General features: G+C 39.2%; 1 non-coding gene across 1 annotated transcript in view; it reads right to left on the bottom strand.

Moving 5' to 3' along the window:
* The window catches only part of LOC100590908, a 106472-nt gene that overhangs the window by 63123 nt on the left and 29421 nt on the right, over nucleotides 1-13928 (bottom strand). The window contains exon 3 of the transcript XR_004029586.1: nucleotides 7128-7247. This is a non-coding gene — a transcript (uncharacterized LOC100590908). The remainder of the gene's footprint in view (nucleotides 1-7127; nucleotides 7248-13928) is intronic.

The raw sequence follows: 13928 nt of genomic DNA, 5'->3' as shown, positions 1-13928 counted from the left end.
TCAGGAATATCTATGAGTAATATCTATTATTCTTTTTTTTTCTTTCTTTCTTTTAAGACAGAGTCTCACCCTGTCACCCAGGCTGGAGTGCCGTGGCATGATCTTGGCTCACTGCAACCTCCACTTCCTGGGTTTAAGCAATTCTTGTGCCTCAGCCTCCCAAGTAGCTGGGTTTATAGGCACATGCCACCATGCCTTGCTAATTTTTGTATATTTTGTAGAGACTAGGTTTTGCCATGTTGCCCAAGCTGACCTCAAAGTCCTGAGCTCAAGCAATCAGCATGTCTTGGCCTCCCAAAGTGCTGGGATTACAGATGTGAGCCACTGAGCCTGGCCAGGAATATCTATGATTCTTAGGTTTTGACCTTTTGCATAATCCCATATTTTTTGGAAACTTTGTTTATTTCTTTATTTTTGTATGATTGAATTAATTCAAAAGCCATGTCTTCAAGCTCTGAAATGCAAATGCTTTTTTTCTGCTTGGTACAGTTTATTGTTAATACTTTCCACTGCACTTTGTAATTCCCTAAATGAGTCTTTCATTTGTAGATGTTCTCTGTTTTTTTTTTAAAGTATTTACCTCTTTAGAAAATTTTTCATTCATATCCTGAATTTATTTTTGATTTCTTTTTGTTAGATTTAAAATTTTTCTTGGATCTCATTGAGCAACTTTACAATCAATATTTTGAATTCTTTATCTGGTATTTCAAATATTTCATTTTGGTTTGGATCCACTGCTGAAGAGTTAATGTGATCCTTTCAGGGTGTTGCAAGGTTCTGCTTTTTCATATTGCCAGAATTATTTTTCTGGCTTCTTCTCATCTGGAGAGACTATTTCTTTTCATTATTTTTGAATTTATTTTTTGATTGGACTAAGTTTTCTTTTTATACCTTGAGGATGTGGCAATAATGTATAGTTTATGATGACCTAGCTTCAGCTCTGGGTGGTGCTTTCAGTGGCAAAGACACTGTATTAGTTCCTTGGTTATAGAGAATCTTTATATTACAGCTTTCTCAGATGTTGCTCATAGTAGTGATGTACAGGGTGTATGAGCAGGCTTATTGTCTCCTTTGGGATCAGAATGGCAGAGTTCTCAGGAAACTTATCTTGTTCCCCAGTGGTGTGCATTCCATTTTTTTTTTTTAAACTGGGTTGAGCAGTTTAGCCTTCAGGTCAGTAGGAGGCACCTGTGGGTAAGAATTGGCTGTGGCTGAAGCAGGTGGGTATATTCAATACCCCATTGGTGAGCAAAAGCCCTATCCCTGATGAGGCGGCTGGAGGAGCTCCTGGTGAAATTCACTGATGCCTTTGCAGTGTGGGGACAGAAAGAGCCACTTCATTTCCACTACCAGGCCAGGAGGAAAGTGATCAAACTCTCTGTCACACCCTTGTCCTAGTGCTCTGGACATTCAGATCAGACAGGGACCTCGTCCATCTGCAGAAATGCTGATGTTTCTTGTATAGAGGGAGTGGGACTCCACTCCTCATGCAATCCTGAACCCAGAGGGCACACCTCGTATGGTGATGCTATCATCTCAGAATGTTCCATAAAAGCCGTCTGCAGGTGCACCCTTGCCAAACTCCCGTGGGAGAAGCTCTGGTGGTGTCTTCAGTGGTGGGTGAAAGAGATAAAAAGTCCCTTTATGCAAAATGGTGAGAGGTATGAAAAGTCCCTTTATAAGCACCAGGGCTATTCAACTGCTAGGGCAGAACCAGTCTTCCCCTATTAAGCCCAACACTGCACCCGTGCCTTTTTTGAAGGAGGTGCAGGTGCTTCCTGCCCGCAGTGGGAAGCTCTGGGACAAGAAAAGCCCACATTCTAGTTTCTTTTGTTCCCCAGAGTGCTCCCTTGATGTGGTACACTCTTCCTTCCCCCAGGAGTGGCAATCTTGGACAGCAAGACTACTGGGAATCCTGATGCTCCTCTGGCTCTAGCCATCATCTTGCGGGTCTGCTGCAATCCAGGCTGATGCTGGGAAATGTCAGCAAGTGATCTGGTGATGTGAAGACACAAGGGTTGAAAGTCCCATAGCAGAACAATGTCCCATAATGATTGCACATCCAGTATGGCACTTGCTTCTATAGCTCAGGTCTGGGGGAAAGGAAGGAACCTGCACAAGCTGGTAGCCCAGTGTAATGCCCTTTAGAAGTCCCCAAATCACAGGCCAATCCAATACTTGGGCTTACAAGTCCAAATAAGCTCTCCTTGAGTTTGGATACCAGCAGGCTGCCACAAGGGCTGCAGAGGCTGAAAGCATTCCATTCACTTTCCACAGAATATTCTGTCTCTTGGGGTTTAAGCTCTACCAGCTTCTTGTTTCTTTCTTTTTTTGTGTATCATAGATTTTTCCAGTGAACTCTCCAAAAAGCTCCAGCACTCTCCCCTTAATACTCCATTTGCACTGTGATCATCCAAGTGTAATTTTGGTTTTTCCTTCTGAGAATTTGTCACTGATAATCTCTGGTCAGCCATCTGGAGAAGCTCTCTGATGCTTCAGGCTATGGACTGGTCTGTGAGATATGCAGTAGCCTGGACTCCACTCTTAGCTCCAGAGGTGATGTTGAGTGGAGCTGGACCAGGCTGACCCATCCTATGGTTTTCCAGTGGCAGGTGCAAGTACCAGCTCTACTGATGGTGGCACGGGAGTGGCTTACACTCTGTAAGATTTCCTTGGTTATAAATAGCCTTGGCATCGTGGCTTTCTCCATTGCTAGATGTAGTAGTAATGTGTTGGGAATGTGAATGGGCTCAAGGCCTCCTGAGTAGCTGTGGTGGTGCAGTCAATAGTGTTAGCTGAGATCATGCAAAAGCCTTCTTCTTCTTGAGTGCTGTTATTGTGCCATCAGATATTGTAATGGGCTAGGCCAGTTGACCTCTGGCCAGGATGTGGTGCATGCAGTAGAGAGCCAGCTGCAGTGGCAGCTGTGGAATTTATGCTTGGTCTATATTACCCAGGGTAAATACTCGGATATCCTAGGCAATAGGTGAGCCCATGGAACTCTCAAAACTTCCTGTCCATGTTCTGCTACCAAAGCAAGTGGAAGGGCAAAGCCGGGTGAGGGTTGGATCAGGCAAGTCAGTGCTCTAGCTCCCCAAGTGTGGGTACAAATGGTGGCCCTGATGGGGGTCAGAGGGCAGCTCCCTGGCTACTGGGACAATGTTGCAGGGAAGGGTATAACCACTTTTGCTGCACAAAAGTGTCTGTATGAGGAAATGGAGTAGCAGGTGGCAGTAAGACCCACCTAGCTCCCATGCCTTTGGCACAGTAGGTCTCACATACACAAATTTCTGCTGGCAGAAAGCTGAAACAGCCAGCTGAGTTCCAGACAGTTCATGCTCAGAATGCAGAACTTCCCAACCAAGACAGAAACAGAAGGATGTGGCTTTCAGGCCACATCCTTCCCAATATGACCTGCAAAACAGAGGTGCCCAGTTTTGGACCTGTAGCAAGAGCATGCTTTCTTCTTGCCTTTTGGTTCTGGCCTTGAGATTATTGAGATTACGTCTCATACTTGAGATGAGATCACACATCTCAGTTTGGAGTTTCTCTCAACCTATGACCACTGCCTGAGTTAGCTGGCAGGTTTCTGAAAGATTCCCTGTGAGTTAGGATCAGGAATGCCTTCTTTCTGTCCCCACTGACATCTGGGAGTTCATGCAAAGCACATCCTGATGCCATTCCTTCTCATATAGTCCCCACTACTCACCAAATTAGCTCCAGCTCCTGGTAGGGTTAAGTCACTCCCTCATGGCCTGGATTGCCCAGCTCCCAAGAGGGAATTTGTATCATGGAGACAGTCTCTCTCCCTTTCATGCTCTCAAGACTCATAGTTTTCCAACGGACTCATAGTGCAAGTTGCTGTCTGCCACTCCTTTCAGGGTTTTCAAAGTTCCTTTCAGTTTTTCTGTTGAGTTCCTGTGCTCCTTCTCAGATAAAAGCCCATAGCATGAATCTGCACACTATTTTGTTCTTATCAACTGGGTGCAGTGTGCTAACAAAGACTCCAATCTATCATTTTGAAAAACAAACAAAAAATAGATAACTTGTTTTAAGAAGTGATGAGACAATGTTGAAGATGCAACGTGCAGTCGCAGACCATCTACATCAATTAACAAGAAAAAAAAGTTCGTCTTGTTCATGCCCTAATTGAAGAGGACCCATGATTAACAGTTGGAACAATAGCCAGCACCACAGATATCTCAATTGGTTCTGCTTACACAATTCTGGCTGAAAAATTAAAGTTGAGCAAACTTTCCGCTTGATAGGTCCCCAAGCTGTTGTGCCTAGATCAGCTGCAGACAAGAGAAGAGCTTTCAATAAAAATTTTAAGCAAGAAGAATCAAGATCCTGAAGCATTTCTTGGAATAATTTTAATAGGGGGTGAAACTTGGCTTTTCCAGTATGATCCTGAAGACAATGCACAGTCAAAGTAATGGCTACCAAGAGGTGGAAGTGGTCCAGTCATAGCAAGTTTGAATCAGTCAAAACCAAATATTATGGCAACAGTTCTTTGGTATGCTCAAGGCATTTTGCTTGTTGACTTTCTGGAGGGCCAAGGAACAGTAACACCTGCTTATTATAAGAGTGTTTTGAGAAAGTTAACTAAAGTTTTAGCAGAAAAATGCTTGGGAAGGTTTCACCAGAGAGCCCTTCTCCACCACAACAATGCTTCTGCTCATTCCTCTCGGCAAACAAGGGCAATTTTGTGAGAACTTGGATGGGGAATCATTAGGCATCCACCTCGCAGTCCTGATTTGGCTCCCTTGGATTTATTTTGTTTTCTAATCTTAAAAAATCTTTAAAGGGCACCCATTTCTCTTCAGTTAATAATGTAAAAAAAAATGCTTTACCGACATGGTTAAAATACCAGGACCCTCAGTCCTTTAGAGATGGACTAAATGGCTGATATTGCTTACAAAAGTGTCTTGACCTTGGTGGATCTTATATTGAGAAATAAAGTTCATATTTTTAATCTTTTAACTCCATTTCCCACAAACTTTTTGAAGTCTCCTCACATATATCACTATACTATATAACAATTTATGCTAATAAACATTTTTAAAGTATTTACTCATTTTAGATATATTTTAATTATATTACTACAGGTATTCCTTAAGCTCTTTCAAATCCTGTGTGAAATGAAATAGAATATTAAAAAGTAAGTAATTTATAATTAATTATATATTTATCTTTGGTCAATAATTATACAAATAAATTTATTATAAAATAAATGTAGCTGTGTGCCTATGGAGAAAGAAGAGAAATTGAACCTGTTGTTAGCAAGAGAAGCTGCTAGCCATTTCTGTGTCTTGAAAGATTTAGAAAGTTACTTGGGGCAGATATTTTCTGATTCTTTCCTGAACACTTCAGTGGTTTCTTTAGAAGAATAGTTGTGGAATGCCTGAGAAAGGCTGCTCATCCTGGTAGCTTTTGGTAAACAAAGATTCTTGTTGGCAATAATATAGGCAAATTTTCACAGATGCCAAGAGCCTCCTGGGAGGAAAGGAACTGATATCCTGTAATTTCCAAATTGGTCTGCCATAAGGAAAGGCCTCAGAGCTTGCTGTGTCTGACACCTCAGCCAGAACAGCATATTTACTAATCCTCAGACTTCTTGCATTTGGGAATGAATCTGTTATGTACAAACGACAATGCTAGCAACTGAGATTGTAGGGTATGAGTTCTAGTATGGCATATTTCGGTATTGGTGTTGAAGAAAAACTTTTAGGAACTGAAATAAAAAAAACCTCATATACAGGTTTTTTTCATACTCTATCTTCCCCTATAGGGCTTTAGTTCTTATTTGACCTCTATAATAGCTTTAGGTATGGAAAGCCATCATACTTCAATCTCCTTGTCATTAAATTTGCTTGATAGGGTTCTGCCCATGATGTGTGACAAAATAAACTTCCAGGGAGTAGGGCAGGCTGACCTTTGAATATACTGTGATGTCTTAGGCCTTTGCTCTATATCTTTTGTGTTTGTGCATATGAGTGATATCCTCTAAGACCTAGCAGCTAGTTACTCAACCAAGTATTTAAAGTGTTCTTATTTACTCCTATAGCCTATAAAAACAAAACTTCCAGATATATACTGAGCTGTCACATCAATAAAGCATAAGCAGGATTTGAAAAAGATATGAACACTTGATAGGCCTCAGAATTCTTAAGACCTTCCTTCTGCATAAGGCATGCAGTACACATGGTGTCATAAAATATTAAGTGTAGTCCTAAAATGACCAAAATGCCAATAATGCTTATGAGTGTAAAAATTCTGAACTGCAGATATCTGTCCTAACTATCCTGTCATTTTTAAAATTTGAAAAAAGTGAGACTTCCTTTCTTTGTCCTAATTCCATCAGGTCTTTGACATCCTGAAGTGTTAGTGTATCGTCTCCCCCGTTCCAATATATATAGGTTTCTAACTTTAAGCAACTAGGAATCCCATGCACATTTACCCAATGACCATATGTTCATCTTTTTTTTTCCATTTCAATTTTCATATCCATAATATTTACCTTGAAATGGTTAGTGCCATGTGAAAAAAAGGTGAATTTACAGTATAGTCAGGGGACTTGGGACTTACCTGCCTATTGCGTACAGAGAATTGCTGATTACTGATTTTCAGTAGTATTTTGCTGGGAATACTTTCAGAGAGGATAGTAAAATAAAAAGTATTTACATTCACTCAATAAACACTTATTAGACATCTATTAAGTTCTGGGCACTGCAAATAAGGATTGGGGAGACACAGATAACTAGAATGTATCTAGTACATTGTGTCAGTGAGCCTGCCAACTTCCAATATATCCTTATTTTGAAGAGATATCTATATTTATTTAAGGTTTTTGTATCTTTACCATCATCCTTCATCTGAATCTCAATAATCTACATTTTAGTTATTTTATTTTATGTAACACTGTTTGATTTCTTGAGGTTTGTTGTGGTCCCAGTTTTAAAGGTCTATTCAGTGGTTTGGATCCTTACTTGTGGTCATGCCAAATGTGAATTGTTAATTTTGATCACCTCTGCATTTGTCCAACACCAAAATAGGCTCTGCTCATTTACAAACAAATTTAAAGTGTAAGTTTCTGTGAAAAAAATATTGTAAAACCTTGTACTTACGTGTGGCCACTGAATATTTTCATCTTTCCTTAAAAAGAGTATAATTTCACATGCAATTAGAAGTAAACCAATTATCGCAAGGCCAAAACTGTTTAAATTTATCCATATGGCATACATCAACTGGAATAGATACAAAATGTCAACTAGTTATATGTGGAACAAACAAGCTGACATGAAGTTATTAGTTTGCATTACTGATAAACATGTTAAAGCTGAGGATTTGTTATAACTTCTGATTTTTTTCTGAATCAAAGTTTACTCTAAGGGCTCCCAACCTCCAAATGTGTCAGGATTCCAACAATACACATGGTTTTCTGATACTGCATGCAGATATTTCATTTCCTCATTAAATATAAAATTCTTATGGGCACTGTGTTGAGGCAAAAAAGAAAGTGCTACATTCTAATGGGAGAGAAAAACTAGCAACAGTAAATGTGAAGAGAATGCAATAAATACTGACATCATGAATAAACCCAATGTTCTCTGCAGGGGCAGATTACAATGAAGCTAAAGGCACTTGTCTCTGAGCTTCTCAAATGCACAGGTCTTTTCCAAGGCCCCAGGAGAAGCCATGCCTACCATCTTAAAATAGTGAGTTTTGGCTCTTCCTTTCCAATATTTATATTGCTGACTTTTTTTGGTCTTATTTCATTAACCAGGATGTCAAATTTCTATACTGAGTAGTAACAATGAAAGTGTTTATTCTTGTCTTGTGCCTCGTTTTAATAGGAATGCTTCTAAAGTTGCATTATCAAGTACGATATTTGCTGTAAATTTTTAATAAATATTTTTGTCATCAAAAGGACATTCCTAGATATTCCTAATAGCTTTTTACCATGAATGATTACAGATTTTGTTGAATTATTTTTTGAAATCTTTTAAGATAATCAAATATTTTCTGAAATCGTTTTAAAAATAAACATTGATGCATAACATGTATTCTAAAGTATGCAGTTTAGAGAATTGTTACAAAGTGTAAGAATTCATGTAGCCACCACCCATATCAAGACACCAAACATATTCAGCAACCCAGAAATCACTTATATCTCTTTTCATTCCCTATTCCCATCCTCCTCCATAAGAGAAACCACTAGCTGACTTCCAATACCATTGATTCGTTTTGTCTATTTTTGAACTTTATGTAAATGTAATCATGCAGTATGTACTGTTTTGTGCCTTGTCGCTTTCACTCAAAATTATGTTTGTATGAAATTCATCAATGTTGTTATGTTTAGTAGTTTTGTTCATTTTCATTGCTATGTTATTTTCCATTATATCAGTGTGCTATAATTTGTCTATCCATATTTTTACTAATGCACATTTGGGTTATTTCCAGTTTTGGCCACTGTGAAAAAGGAGGCTATAACTTGTATTTCCTTTCATAAAACATATGTAAGCATTTCTGATAGGCCTATATCTAGAAGTAGAATTACTCAGTCATAGGGTAAACATATGTTCAACTCTGGAAGATATGGTCAAACAAATTTCCAGTGGTTGTAGAAATTTAAACTTCCACTAGTAGTTGTTTCACATTCTTGCCAATAAGTCAACCATTCTGGCAAGTTTGCTGTAGTATTTCATTGTGGTTTTAATTTTTATTTTCCTAATTTTTAATGAGCTTAAGTGTATCACTTTTATTTTTTTCTATTTTTATCGTTTCTGCCAAACCGTCTTACAAAACAGCTGTACCATTTTGCAATGTATTTGAGTTATACGGTATGATGTTTTGATACACATATACATAGTATAATGATTACTACTGTCACGCAAAAGATCATGTCCATCATATCACATAATTACTTTTTTTGTGGTAAGACCACTTAAAATCTACTCACTGAGTAAATTTTAAATATATGTTATCACCTATAGTCCTCATGCTGTACGTTAGATCTCTAGGCTTATTCATCCTACATCACTGTAAGTTTGTACCTTTTGATCTACTTCTCCCCATTTCCTCCCCTCTTTGCCTCTGATTACCACTGTCCTACTCTCTGTTTCAATGTATTTGGTGTTTATTAGATTCCACATATAAGTGAGATCATACATTCTTTTTCTTTTTGTGTATAGCTTTTTTCACTTAGCACAGTGTTCCTCAGGTTCATCCATGTTGTTGCAAATGGCAGTATTTCCTTTTTTTTTTTTTTAGGCTTAACAATATTCCATTTTGTGTGTGTCTGTGTGTATGTGTCTGTGTGTGCGTACCAGTTTCTTTATCCATTCATCATTGATGGACACAGGTTGTTTCCAAATATACGCTATAGTGAATAATGCTGCAATGAACATGAGAGTACAGATATGTCTATGAGTTACTGATTTCATTTCCTTTGGTACAAGAGGGATTGCTGGGTTATATGGTAGTTTCATCTGTAATTTCTTGAGGAATCCCCATACTGTCTTCCATAATGGCTGTACCAATTTACATTCCCAATAACAGTGTATAAGGGTTACCTTTTCAGTTTAATTATATTTTAATGAATTTATTGGCCATTTGAATATCATTTTGTATAAGGTGGCTGCTCAAGGATTTTGTCTATTTTTATTGGGCTATCTGCACTTTTTATTGATTTTTAGAAGTTCTTGATATATTGTGGATACAAATCTTTCACTGGTGATAATTGTAAAATTAACTTTCCCTGTGTGGCTTACCTAGTTTTTGTGAATAGTGCCAATTGGGGAATCAAAGTTTCTAATTTTAATGTATTTTCCTGTTTATATCTTGTTTAGAAAATTTTTACCCACCACAAAATCATGCAAATATACACTTAACATCTAGAAGCATTTAATTTTACTTTTCACATTTATATCTGAAATCTTCTTGAAACTGACTTTTTTGAGTGTGTATGGCGTATGGTAGGACTAAAGTTTCATTCTTTTCTCATGAGTCACATTCAGCTGGCTCTAATTGCTGAAAAGGCTGCTTGGTTCCCATTGCTCTGCAGCACCACCTTGGTCAGAAATCAAATGTCTACGTAAGCATGTGTCTGTTTCTGGAAACTATTCTGTTCTATTTATTGGTCTATATGAGTGATAATATCATACTGGCTTTTTAAAGTTTTAATGAGTCTTAAAATTTGAGAGAGTACGTCCACATTGTTTTTCTTCAAGATTATCGCAGCCTTTTTTATTTACACATATATTTTGGGATCAAGTTGACTTTCTAAAAATAGTGGTTTTTTTTTTTTTTTTCAGATGGAGTCTCACTCTGTTGCCAGGCTGGAGTGCAGTGTTGCGATCCTGGCTTACTGCAACCTCTGCCTCCCGGGTTCAAGCAATTCTCTTGCCTCAACCCCCTGAGTAGCTGGGACTACAGGCACATGCCACCATACCCAGCTAATTTTTTTATTTTTAGTAGAGATGGGGTTTCACCATGTTGGCCAGGATGGTCTCGATCTCTTGACCTCGTGATCTGCCCACCTTGGCCTCCCAAAGTGCTGGGATTACAGGCGTGAGCCACCATGCCTGACCAAAATAGGTAATTTTTTTAAGAGCAGTTTTAGGTTAATGGAAAAGTTGAGCAGAAATTTTCCATATACCTCCTGACCTCCCCTTTATCGTTATGTAATGTCCTACTTTGTCTATGTTGATCTTTGTTGGTTTAAAGTCTGTTTTGCCAGACAGTAGGATTGCAACCCCTGCTTTTTTCTGTTTACCATTTGTTTGGTAGATTTTTCTCCATCTGTTTATTTTGAGCCTGTGTATGTCATTGTATGTGAGATGGATCTCTTGAAGACCACATACTGGTGGGTCTTGGTTCCTTATCCAGCTTCTCACTTTTACATTTAAGATTAATATTGATATGTGTGTATTTGATCCTGTCACCATGATGTTAGCTGGTTATTTTGCAGACTTGTTTATGTGGTTGCTTTATAGTGTCACTGGTCTGTGTACTTCAGTGTGTTTTTGTAGTGGCTGGTAATGGTCTTTCTTGCCCATATTTAGTGCCTTCTTCAGGAGCTCTTGTTAGGCAGGTCTGGTGGTAACAAATTCCCTCAGCATTTGCTTGTCTAAAAAGAATCGTATTTCTCTTTCACTTATGAAGCTTAGTTTGGCTGGATATAAAAATCTGGTTTGGAATTTCTTTTCTTCATGAATACTGAATATTGTCCTCCAGTCTCTTCTGGCTTGTTGGATTTCATCTGAGAGGTCTGTTGTTAGTCTGATGGGCTTCCCTTTGTACATGACTTGGCCTTTCTCTCTCACTGCCTTTAATATTTTTTTTCTCCTCATTTTGGTGTTGGAAGAATCTGATGATTGTGTGTCTTGTGGATGATCTTCTTGTAGAGTATTTTACTGGAGTTCTCTGCATTTCCTGAATTTGAATGTTGGCCTCCCTCACTATATTGAGGAAGTTCTCATGGATGATATCATGATATATGTTTTCCAAATTGGTTCTGTTCTCTGCATAGAACCAACCATATCTTTCAGGTACATCAATCAGTCATAGATCCAGTCTCTACATTATCCCTTATTTCTCAGAGGTTTTGTTCATTCCTTTTCATTCTTTTCTCTCTATTCTTGTCTGCCTGTCTTTTTTCAGAAAGCCAGTCTTCAAGCTCTAAGATTCTTTCCTCTGCTCAGTTTATTTTGTTATTAATACTTGTGATTACATTGTGAAATTCTTATAGTGTCTATTTTTTCTGTCAGCTCCTGCAATGTTTTATTATGATTTTTAGCTTCCTTGCATTGAGTTATAACATATTCTTGTAGCTTAATGAACTTTGTTTCTATCCATATTCTGAATTACATTTCTGTGATTTCAGCCTCAGCCCAGTTCTGAACCCTTGCTAGAGAGGTATTGTGGTCCTTTGGAGGAAAGAAGGCACACTGGCTTTTTGAGTTTTCAGCATTCTTGCACTGGTTCTGTTTCATATTTAGGGGATTATCTAAGACCTTCAGTGTTAGAGATTGCTGACCTTTGGATTTTTTTTTTCTTTTATCCTATTTGATGACCTTGAGGGTTTGATTGTGGTATAAGGTGGATTCAGCTGACTGGCTTCATTTCTGGGAGATTTTAGGGGGCCAGTGCTCAGCTCTCAACCCATGAACTGCCTGCTCTAACTCTGGAGGACTTGTATTGGGCCCCAACTTTGTTCTCTGGCTCCTTGAGGTTTGGATTCCACTGTGCTGGGGGCACTGAGGTGCGGCATCTGTAGCAGAGTGTTAGTAGATGCAGGGTGTCTGCCTCTCTGTGGGCATTCACAACAGTGGCAGAGGCAAGGCAGCTGGGGTCCCCTGCTGGAGACTGTGTGCCCTGTTGCAATGGAGGTGGTGTTGGCTTGGGACAGGGTACTGGCCAGTGCAGGTCTGAGTGCCTTCTCTGTGCTCTGCAAGCAGGAGTGATCGCTTGGGGTGTGGGAGGATCCCCTGTTCTCTGTGCAGTGTTAGTGCAAGGGTTGGGTGCTTGTTGGGGCGGGGCTTACTGACCCTTTGCCCTTCAAGGCTTTATCTGCAATTATGGTCGGCAAGGGTGGGAAAACATACTGCACTCCTGCATGCTGGTGGGGCCAGTAAAGCAAAATCTGCCTTCACAGACATGTGCCATCAAAGTGATGTGGGGAGTTGCCATGGGCTTGTGGGAAGCTGTAGTATGAGGAGGGAATGTGTGGGCTGGTGCACAGCTATAGGGGCCACCTCACTGGAGCTCTCCACCGGTCAGGCACTGTCCACTGGTGCAGAAGCTATGGTGTGGGTCCCCCAGGGCATCCAAGACTGCTCTGTAAGCAGGAATGGCCAGACTGGGGCCCTGGGAGAGGCCATCAAACCAAGGACGGCCCAAGTCAGACCAACTCTGTCTGATGTGGAAGACCACAGGGTCTGACAGTTCCCCTAGGACTAAATTCTCTTATGGAAGCACATTGAGCCTAGAGGGATGGGTGTCTTTGACTTTTAACAGTTTGACTCTAACGTTCCTTGGAGTGGACATTTCTGGGTTGTCTATTGGAGACACTCAAGCTTCCTGGACTCTGGATGTTCATATTTCTCCCAAGACTTGGGAAGTGTTAAGATACTATTTCATTACACAGGTTTTCTATGCCTTTCCTAATCTGTTTTCCTTCCAAAAACCCCATAGTGCAAATATTTGTTTGCTTAAGAGTGTTCCATAAGTCTCATAGGCTTTCTTCATTTCTTTAAATTGTTTTTTCTTTTTATTTAGTCTGATTGGATTGTTTCAAAATACCTGTTTTCAAGTTTGGAAATTCTTTCTTCTGCTTGAGTTAGTCTATTGTTGAAGTTCTCAATTGTATTTTTTATATCACTGATTGAATTCTTCAGCTTTAAGATTTCTCTTTGCTTTTTTATATCTATCTCTGTTGAATTTTTCATTTAGGTCATAATTTTTTTTTATTTCACTGAATTGTCTATCTGTATTTCATTGTATCTCACTGAGTGCCTTAAAGTTATTATTTTGAATTCCTTTTCATGCATTTCATAGATTGCCTTTTACTTGGGTTCTGCTACTGGAGAATTATTGTATTCTTTGAAGGTTTCAGGTTTACTTGCTTTTTCATGGTTGTGTGTGTGTGTGTGTGTGTCTGTACTTTGATATCTGTGCATCTTGTGGAAAAAGTGCCTCTTCCAATTATATGGAGTAGCTTTTTTATAGGAGAAATCTTTTTCTTCTAGATGTGTTCTACAGTGTTGTGTGAGTAGGGTGCTTTGGTGGTTCTGGGTAATTTCTTTCTGTGTGATTTAATTTTCTTTCAATAGTGGTCTCTGTGTGATTTCTTTGACTGTAACCAATGTCAATGGTGTCTGTGTGTGCACAGAGACTGCAGGTATTTATGAATTTAGTGGTACAGT

Source organism: Nomascus leucogenys, chromosome 4, assembly GCF_006542625.1.
Source record: "Nomascus leucogenys isolate Asia chromosome 4, Asia_NLE_v1, whole genome shotgun sequence".
In the NCBI taxonomy this organism is placed as follows: domain Eukaryota; kingdom Metazoa; phylum Chordata; class Mammalia; order Primates; family Hylobatidae; genus Nomascus; species Nomascus leucogenys.
Note: the sequence above shows the minus strand (reverse complement) of the source record. Positions and strands in the feature narration are given on the sequence as shown.